Genomic DNA, 9,562 nt, shown 5'->3' with positions numbered 1-9,562 from the left:
AACACAAAACTAAACCTCATTACCCTATTTTGCACTTTTTGCAACCTTTTGAGCTGTGTCCGATTGCCGAGGAACAATATTGATGGACAAAAATCAAAATGTGGTGAGATAATTGATTTGTAACACCGGAGACACCGCAATACATGCACAGAAGTGCTTATCGCACAACTGTCAAAACCTATTTTGACCTTTTTGAGGTCCTCTACACATTGTGCCGATTCCTTGTCCACATCGATCACGACATTGTACTTCTGGTATTTGTAGAACCTAGTCTCGTACATTCCAACAAGCTCCAGTGTCGTGAATGCATTCTGTTCTTTCAGAAGTCATCCCCATTATCCTTACTCTAGACAATGGCAAACGAACAGAATAAGCATCCCCGAGTTTAGACTGCACTTCTTTCCTAGTCTTATCTACCGCGGATGCAGGACACTGCACAAAAACCTGACCTTTCCTACCATCGCGAAAGTTCAACACCTGCTGCTTCCTCGGATCCAACTAGGCGCGTAGATCGACTTTTGTCTTTTCGCAATATTGATCCATCTTCGGTACAATTACCAAAGACTTGGAGACTTTTTGCTCTGCCACTTTAGCCACGTCCTTTTTCCCAATTTGGGTACAGAGCCAGCCCCCTTCAAAACACTCTTGGTTGTTGTGGGCTTGGTAACAGCGCTTGCCACGTCCAAATTACTAATAATCGGCCCTATTCCGGGGAACGGTCGTTCCCGTAGTTTGTTTACGTTTAATCGAGGAGCCACGCGTAGACCGAATTTTTTGGCCCGAGCTTTTTACGGCAGTCTATGTATACCATATTTATAACTGTAAACTTTGTTTACTAACATGATCGCGATCGATGGCAAAGTGACAGTCGGGGGGGTTCGGAATTAAACGGATAGGATCGCGCGAAATGAGTCCAACAGAAGGAGCGGAAGAAAGCCATAAAACGGATCACAAGAAAACATCGCCTCCTATTCTGTTGGAAAAGCGATAAGAACGCAGTTTAATTTTGTAACGCCGCATAGTACGGTTTTCGAAGAATAAATAAAGTTACGAGAAATTTATTTATTAATAAACAGTTAATAAACCAACAATAACAGTTGGTCTGTTTTTTTACCCGTACATGGAAGGAGAAGAATGCCCAAAAAATTCGCCCGAACGGTCGTTCCCGCATTATATGGGGAAAATTTTTGCTGCTCTCCGTTCAATCGCGTAGCTTCCTTTCAATCGCCTACCCGGGTAGTTTTTGAAGTTTTTTTAAAATAACTTTTGGTAAAAGAGTAAATGAGGCCCCGGGCTAGATTCTCCTCTTCCTACTGGTTCACATTTAGCGCCTGAAGCGCGACACATGCATTCGTTTCGAATTTTTGAACGCTAACGGTTCGCTTAAAAGACCATAACGGTTTAAACTAATCAAGCAGTGGAGGTTGAATGCGGGTTAATATACTTTTACATGTTAAGTTACTAGTAAGTAAACTATACCACGCATGATGGACAGCATGAAACAATGAGTTTAGCCGAAGAAATGATTTGGAAACGGCGGCGCGCCCGCAGCGAGCGAAGCGAGCGGACTGCGCTAGGTCTACCGAAAAAGAGAGTTTGTTATAGTTTTGAGAAATAAGGGGGGCCCGTGGGCCCCCCTCATACCGCACCCATGGGTTGATTGCGTAGCCAAATTAACGGTGCAAACTACGGTTCAAATACTCGTAGGTTGAATTTAACGAATTAATGTATCACCAATTGCATACATTTAGTTTAAACGTCCACAAGAGGTGTAGCCACGATCGAAAACATGGCGGCCGGGGCCTCATTTACTCTTTTACCTAACTTTTAATTATAGAAAAACTAATTTTATATCGTTTTGCCTAAGAAAGAATTTTTTCAAAGGAGTTAAAATAATTTTCATTTTAATTTTTCGATTGATACCCCTTACTCGTTCAACCGATTCACCCGAATAGATCATACATTTGTATGGGAGATTCCGTTGTCCTGTACTTCAGACCTCATATCTTTTTATTGAGATATCGGAGCGATTTAAAATTTTCAGTGATGATACTTGAGGGTATTTTTCAAAATATTGTGTACAAGTTATAATTTTAACACCTTGTTGACGGAAGACGAAGATCTTCGGCTTTTTCGGCTGACTCAACGTTGAGGACGGAAAGACGGACATGTACGTTGCACGCATACCATTGCACAGTCGAGCATTCGGGTTTTTGGTTCGTTTCGTCGTATCCGTTTCGATCGGTCGTTCGTTACCGGGGCGGCTGGCCCCGGTGACAGCAGCTAGTTTTGGGAAAAAAACGCCCGTCAACAAAGTGTTAATAATTCATTCAGTTTATTTATTTGTGGCTTCAAAAACTTTCATCCTCCACATCCACAACCTCCTACCAGTTTAGACCATACAGTGTTAATAGGGGTTTACTTTTTTGCATTTTAGTTAGTTTAATTTAGGAAGAAATAATTGCAGCTAGGCCGAAAAAACGGTGAATAGCCGAGCTGCAACTATTTGAGCAGCAAAAATATAACAACCTTTTGGTTAAAAAAATGAGTTGATGAAAGATAGTTGGAGCTTGAAAAGGAAAAATTTGAGCGGAAAAAGAAAATAGAAAAGGAGAGGCTAGCTTTCGAAAGAGATTGAGTACAATAAAGTTTAAAAAAAAAAAAATTAGAATTGGAAATAGAAATAGCTAATTAGAAACTTGCGTTGAAACGGGCAGAATTAGAAATGAAAGCCATCGACGAAGACAGCATCCCTCGGCCCGAACTCGGATGGCACGAAGTTCGACGGATCGGCAGGATCAGCTGACCAAGCGGCATGTTAAAATCTCCGAATAACAAAAAGTTGCCAGCAGGGTCCAGGCGCTCGAGGGCCATACCAATACAGTCATTTATGGGGGCATTGGGGGGCACATACACAGCGCCCAGGAGAAGGGACACACCATTAAACTGGATGCCTACCCATACCGCCTCCAATGACGGGAACGGATACACGACGGCAGAGCAGGCGAGCGAAGCAGAGCACGCGATTAGTACTCCCCCGCCACGCGAACGAGCATTAGTGTGCCGGTTTCGATAGACGACGAAGGACTCGTCGAACAATAGGGAATGGAATGGAGTCGTTCAACCAGGTCTCCGTCAGGACGATGATTTGGAGATCGGACTCGGTGGCAGTCAAACGCAAATCGTCCAATTTTGTGCGAAGTCCACGCACGTTTTGATAGTACACCGATACAGCGTAACGGGATCCGGTTGCAGTGATTGTAGCGGTAGTGGCGGGCGATGTACGGTGCGGGACACTAGGTGAGGGCCTTGCGCGCTACGCAATGACAATCCCAATCGCAAAAATCGGATACTGTTCGGACCTCTCACTCTAAATCTGCACTTTAGTGTTGCGAGGTCCGTGAAGCACCTATCTGGAACGATCCGTTCCTAGTAGTGTTGCGAGGTCCGTGAAGCACCTATCTGGAACGATCCGTTCCTAGGAGAGAGGTGATGCACCCAGGTCCACTCAAAAGCGGACTACAGGTTCTTTGGAACGAATATGAAAGGTATCTTAAAACTACCGCCTCCCAGATCCGTCGAAGAGAGCGAGAGAAAGTTTCTATTTCACAGCTCGCAACTAGAGACCCTAGTCTAACTGTTCTTGTTTTTTATACACACAAAAAACTGGGTCGAAGCCGTTCGGCCCGTTCTTTACGTGTACAAGCAACGGGTAGGGACACCATCCAGACCAATCTGTTTTTTATACACGTAGTGAACTGGGCCGGACCGACCAGCCAGTTCTTTGTGTGTACCAGCGACGGATAGGTGCACCGTCCGCACCAGTCTGTTTTTTATACACGTAGTGAACTGGGCTGGACCGTCCAGCCAGTTCTTTGTATGTACCAGCGACGGGTAGGTGCACCGTCCGCACCAGTCTGTTTTTTATACACGTAGTGAACTGGGCTGGACCGACCAGCCAGTTCTTTGTGTGTACCAGCGACGGGTAGGTGCACCGTCCGCACCAGTCTGTTTTTTATACACGTAGTGAACTGGGCCGGACCGATCAGCCAGTTCCTTGTGTGTACCAGCGACGGGTAGGTGCACCGTCCGCACCAGTCTGTTTTTTATACACGTAGTGAACTGGGCCGGACCGACCAGCCAGTTCCTTGTGTGTACCAGCGACGGGTAGGTGCACCGTCCGCACCAGTCTGTTTTTCATACAAGCAGTCATCAGGTTCTTTGCACCCAGTTCCGCGGACTTGCTCCTAAGGCTGTGGAACCCAGTTCCACTCCGTTCCAAGACATTCCAAAAAATCTCATCACTACTGCACTTTCTTGCTTCCACTCGCACGAGGGTATGCAACCACCCAGTCACTTGAACATGCGGGTTTTGGATACTAAATTGGATATTACACATAGAAAAATTGGATATCCAATTGAGCCCCTAAACAATCGCCAAATTCAAGATTTTTGGGTGTCGCGGTCGAAGCGCGCCGCGTTATACACACACATGAGCACTTGCCATCACCCGATTTTTGCGGTGTTGCGGTGTGTTTAGGGTGATGCCGGATTGATGACGTCACAAACGCGTTGCATAAAAAAAAAAATCGGTGTCGTATTTGTTTTGCCCGTGTTCTTTCTCTCTTCTATTATTTCTCCTGCTTTGTTCTTTAGCTCCGTGCTCCGTGCTGACTCAGAGAGTGTAGACAGCTGTCTGCTTCTCGTTTGCTCTTACACGCGCGGGTATATCGTGCCTGTGGGCCTGTGGCGGTGGCGTGAAAGGAAGCGTCATATCATATTATTCTAATTGAAGAGCTAACTTTTTACGGTGCAATTGTTCCTGAAAGAAGGCAAGTAAGAATTGATTATCGTTATTTGATGGTTTATATTTACCCATGGAACGAAGTGTTTTCCAGTTGTGCTATCGGCTGCTCTTCTGCATGACCAGTTGGTGATTCAATATAAATAACGAAATGTTTGAATGTAAGCATAATTCAGTTTACACCTTAAAGTGCTACGCAATCTACTATCTAATAATTTTTGAATCTAGTGCCATTACATCGATTCGTGTTTTCTTTTCCGCTTTGTGTAAAAAGTTCTCCGCATTTAAATTGACAATAATTTTACTAGAGCCAAAGTTTAAAAATTTTCGCTATGCACAACGAAAAAACGGTCGTTCTCAAATCCATCAACCAATTCGGATTTGTCTCAGGTCGTTGACTTGTATCAGCTGATACCAGTGCATCCTGATGCATCCTCAATAACTTGTCTAGATACCAGATAGTAGAGTGAGAACGACTGCTCCTTACTCTATCATCCTTATCAGGAGTTTCCCTCTAGCGGCAATTTGTTCGACTGGTCAACTGCCATCGAACCATTCGTGATCGATCTAGCAGCATCCAAGATCGATTAAGTTACATTATTAGGTTTTCATTATTATTTATTTATTCAAACCTTGCTCTTCATTTCCATCATCATCACCATCAAACTATGTTGAAGCAATGGATCCAAAAGCAATGGAGTTATTTGTGTTTCTTTTTAATATTTGTTTGTTTTACAGCCGTGTAAATTAATGAGCAGAATGTCATTGTTAAGCAGAATTACAAATCATTTGCTTTAGCTACCTACACCTTGTGCTCTACACTAGAGAAGTTCACTAAACTAGAAAATCAGAATAGAGAACTTCTACTTCAAAATGAGAGGCTCGAAGCCAAACTGGATTTAGTTCTGCGCAACACTGCGACTACGAATGTCACTTTGGACACGATGGTGGCAGTAAGTCAGCCTAGAGAAGGCCTCATCCGTAAGGAGACGGATTTTGAATTTTCTCCTGTATCTAGCACAGGAGAACTTTTGAAGCTTGAAGGTGACCTAAAAAACGTTCAATACAAAAGAAAACTTTTGGCTTGGTTGCAAAGTCAAGTCACGCGCGCAGAACCTTCCAATCGTATGCACGATTCTATTGATATTATTTTTGCTTAGCCATTTTTTGCCAGTTTTAATTGCTCGGGTATCAGTACGACACCTGGGCAAGCAACGACAGGTTTGATTAATTTTAAAGAGGTAGAGTATTTTTAATGAAATATGCAGTAACGAGTATTAAAATAGTAGCTGACAAACATGTTGGTAGCTTTTTGATGAAGAAACTGCAACATGCTGCAGCCAGAGTGCACATAAAAGATAACAAGAGGACATCATGTCATACTAATAGAACTCGATTCTAAATAATCCGTTAATTTCGGATCTTCGGAATGAATGGATCTCTCTGCTTGATGCTCTTGTGGTTCAGATGGCATATCGGTGCTATCCGAAGGATTAACGGCATGTAATTGTTGTGACACTGGAAAATAAAGCTTTAACACTTATTCAATATTACTAAATCATTATTTTCATTCATTCAATCCACTTGATCCTGCTTCTTCATCGACTGGTAAATTCATCTTTAGTGAAATTGCCAGTTTTTTCATTCTATCAAGATCGGACATGTTGGCACAATTCAACGTATAATTTTGCACTTTATTAACACTGGAAAACTTTGTTCACTTGTAATCAACGCAACTATGATTTAATTCTACCGCAAGTGATAACTGTACCGAAATGCAACATTGTGCGAAATGCAATGTGACGTCACTTCATACCCAACTGGCGAATTTTGTCTCGTTATCATATCGTTACCATCTCGTTTGTTAATTTTCGATCTCCATAACGAGACAAAGTGTTGCACCAAAAAAGGGGGTGGGGTGCAACATTCAATCGGTTATTTTGTGGTGGTGTTAGTGCCAAACAGAGGTTACGAATGTGTGCGTGCTATTTCACCATAATGGCACGCACACAACTATATAATCCATTTCGGATGTTTAATGATACGGAGAACACGGTGTTGTATTCTGCTCGAGCCGCCAACGCGGAAATTTTTATTTTCCGTCGAATTCCTCCGCTTCTTCTACATTCTGCTCTCCCAAGGGCGGCTTCTTCCTCCGGTGTTATTTCTGTTGAACGAAACAAACCAAGGAATATAATTAGTGAATCGCTGTTATAAATGGTTATGATTTTGCACTACCACTTTGTTTACTTACCGATTCTAAGATCCGGCCAACGCATTCGTGGACGTTCGAACTCCCCATCCGTTTCCCAGACCAGATCGCACATGAGCTGACACTGTTCCCGACTTGTTGATGGATCCTATTAGTTTCCGTTTAGACGCCATGAACATTTAAAATTCAACACACTCTTGAAGGAACAACACTTTACACTTTTTCACTCGACTGTTCTAGCGCTGGATGTTTCGAAGACTGAAAACTTCATCGCGTCGCGATTGACAGTTGGTGCGTGATGGCATTCATACAGACGACCTTTTTTATTCTCTACATGATTGACCGACATAAAGTGCACCAACACACATTCGTGTTGCCGTGCAGTGTGGGAATGCTACACGATCGGCTCCGCTATTGTAATGTGTCAGACTGAAAGGGAAGATGTGAAAGGGCAGATGTGACTTCTCCCCTAGCACACCGATTCATTATTAGAACGAGAAGGAAGACAAAGTGTGCAAGAGAAAGCTGACAGTTCTGGACTCGCGGGGGTAGGAATCTGTGGAAACGGGGCAATGTTGCATGTCGCCGTCAGTTGGGTAGTTTTGGCGCGAAGCCAAATGATGAGCAAAAGAGAAAATAAGCGCAAAAAAGACAGAAAGCGATTTAAAACGACAGACGCAAGGCAACGACCGCGGGGCATGAAGAATGGAGGAAACGAACCATGCAAGTTCGTGGGACCCAAAGGGGGGATGCGTGATGCGGGGAGTAAATTCATGCATGGCTCACGCATACACTCGCAGCTCGGTGCCGCGGCAGAAAGTGGTTGCATACCCTTGTGCGAGTGGAAGCAAGAGAGAAAGTGCAGATTTAGAGTGAGAGGTCCGAACAGTATCCGATTTTTGCGATTGGGCACTTTCTGCCGCGGCACCGAGCTGCGAGTGTATGCGTGAGCCATGCATGAATTTACTCCCCGCATCACGCATCCCCCCTTTGGGTCCCACGAACTTGCATCGTTCGTTTCCTCCATGCTTCATGTCCCGCGGTCGTTGTCCTGCGTCTGTCGTTTTAAGTTGTTTTCTGTCTTTTTTGCGCTTTATTTCTCTTTTGCTCATCTTTTGCTTCGCGCCAAAACTATGAAGTGACGTCACATTGCATTTGTTTACTACGATTTTAGTTATCACTTGCGGTAGAATTAAAACCATAGTTGCGTTGATTACAAGTGAACAAAGTTTTCCAGTGCTTATAAAGTGCAAAATTATACCTTGAATTGTGCCAAAATGTCCGATCTTGATAGAATGAAAAAAAACTGGCAAACTCAGTCGTAGGGTCGCAAAATAACTGATGATGGATTTACCAGTAGAAGAAGCAGGATCAAGTGGATTGAATGAGTGGAAATAATGATTTAGTAATATTGAATTAGTGTTAAAGCTTTATTTTCCAGTGTCACAACAATTACATGCCGTTAATCCTTCGGATAGCACCGATATGCCATCTGAACCACAAAAGCATCAAGGAGAGGGATCCATTCATTCCGAAGATCCGAACTCAACGGATTATTTAGAATCGAGTTCTATTAGTATGACAGGATGTCCTCTTGTTATCTTTTATATGCACTCATGCTGCAGCATGTTGCAGTTTCTTCATCAAAAAGTTAGCAACATGTTTGTCAGCTACTATTTTAATGCTCGTTACTGCCTATATCCTTAAAAATACTCACCACCTCTTTAAAATTAATCAAACCTGTCGTTGCTTGCCCAGGTGTCCTACTTATACCTGACCAATTAAAACTGGCAATAAATGGATTAGAAAAAATAATATCCATAGAATCGTGCATACGATTCGAAGGTTCTGCGCGCGTGACTTGACTTTGCAACCAAGGCAACAGTTTTCTTTAGTATTGAACGGTGTTTAGGTCATCTTCAAGCTTCTTCTGTGCTAGATACAGGAGAAAATTCAAAATCCGTTTCCTTAACCTGTGGTCACAGCTTTCCGCAACCGCATGCGGTTGCGTTTTTGATCTGTCAAACGAGCACAATTTTTTGGCAAAAATAATACTTTAATGTTTGAATACACCACTTATATGAGCATACAATCTCATTAAAGTCTACTTGGTACAATATTTACTGTTGACATATAAAAACGCAAGAGTCTGCGGCAAGAATCAAACTCGTTTGATTTTTTAGTACAGAAACCGCAAGGTCTTGCGTCTGCGGTGACAGCCCATGACAGCTCCTATCTCTCCCATGGGAAAAAACGCAACCGCATGCGGTTGCGCAAAGCTGTGACCAGGGGTTTACGGATGAGGCCTTCTCTAGGCCGACTTACTGCCACCATCGTGTCCAAAGTGACATTCGTAGTCGCAGTGTTGCGCAGGACTAAATCCAGTTTGGCTTCGAGTCTCTCATTTTGAAGTCGAAATTCTCTATTCTGATTTTCTACTTTAGTGAACTTCTCTTCAAATTTTTCAGACATACATATGACAAGATTGATTAGAGTTTGCATTGTTGTATTGTTGTCCATTCTAATTGGATTTTGTGTAGGGCACA

This window comes from Anopheles coustani, chromosome 2, assembly GCF_943734705.1.
Source record: "Anopheles coustani chromosome 2, idAnoCousDA_361_x.2, whole genome shotgun sequence".
In the NCBI taxonomy this organism is placed as follows: domain Eukaryota; kingdom Metazoa; phylum Arthropoda; class Insecta; order Diptera; family Culicidae; genus Anopheles; species Anopheles coustani.
Note: the sequence above shows the minus strand (reverse complement) of the source record.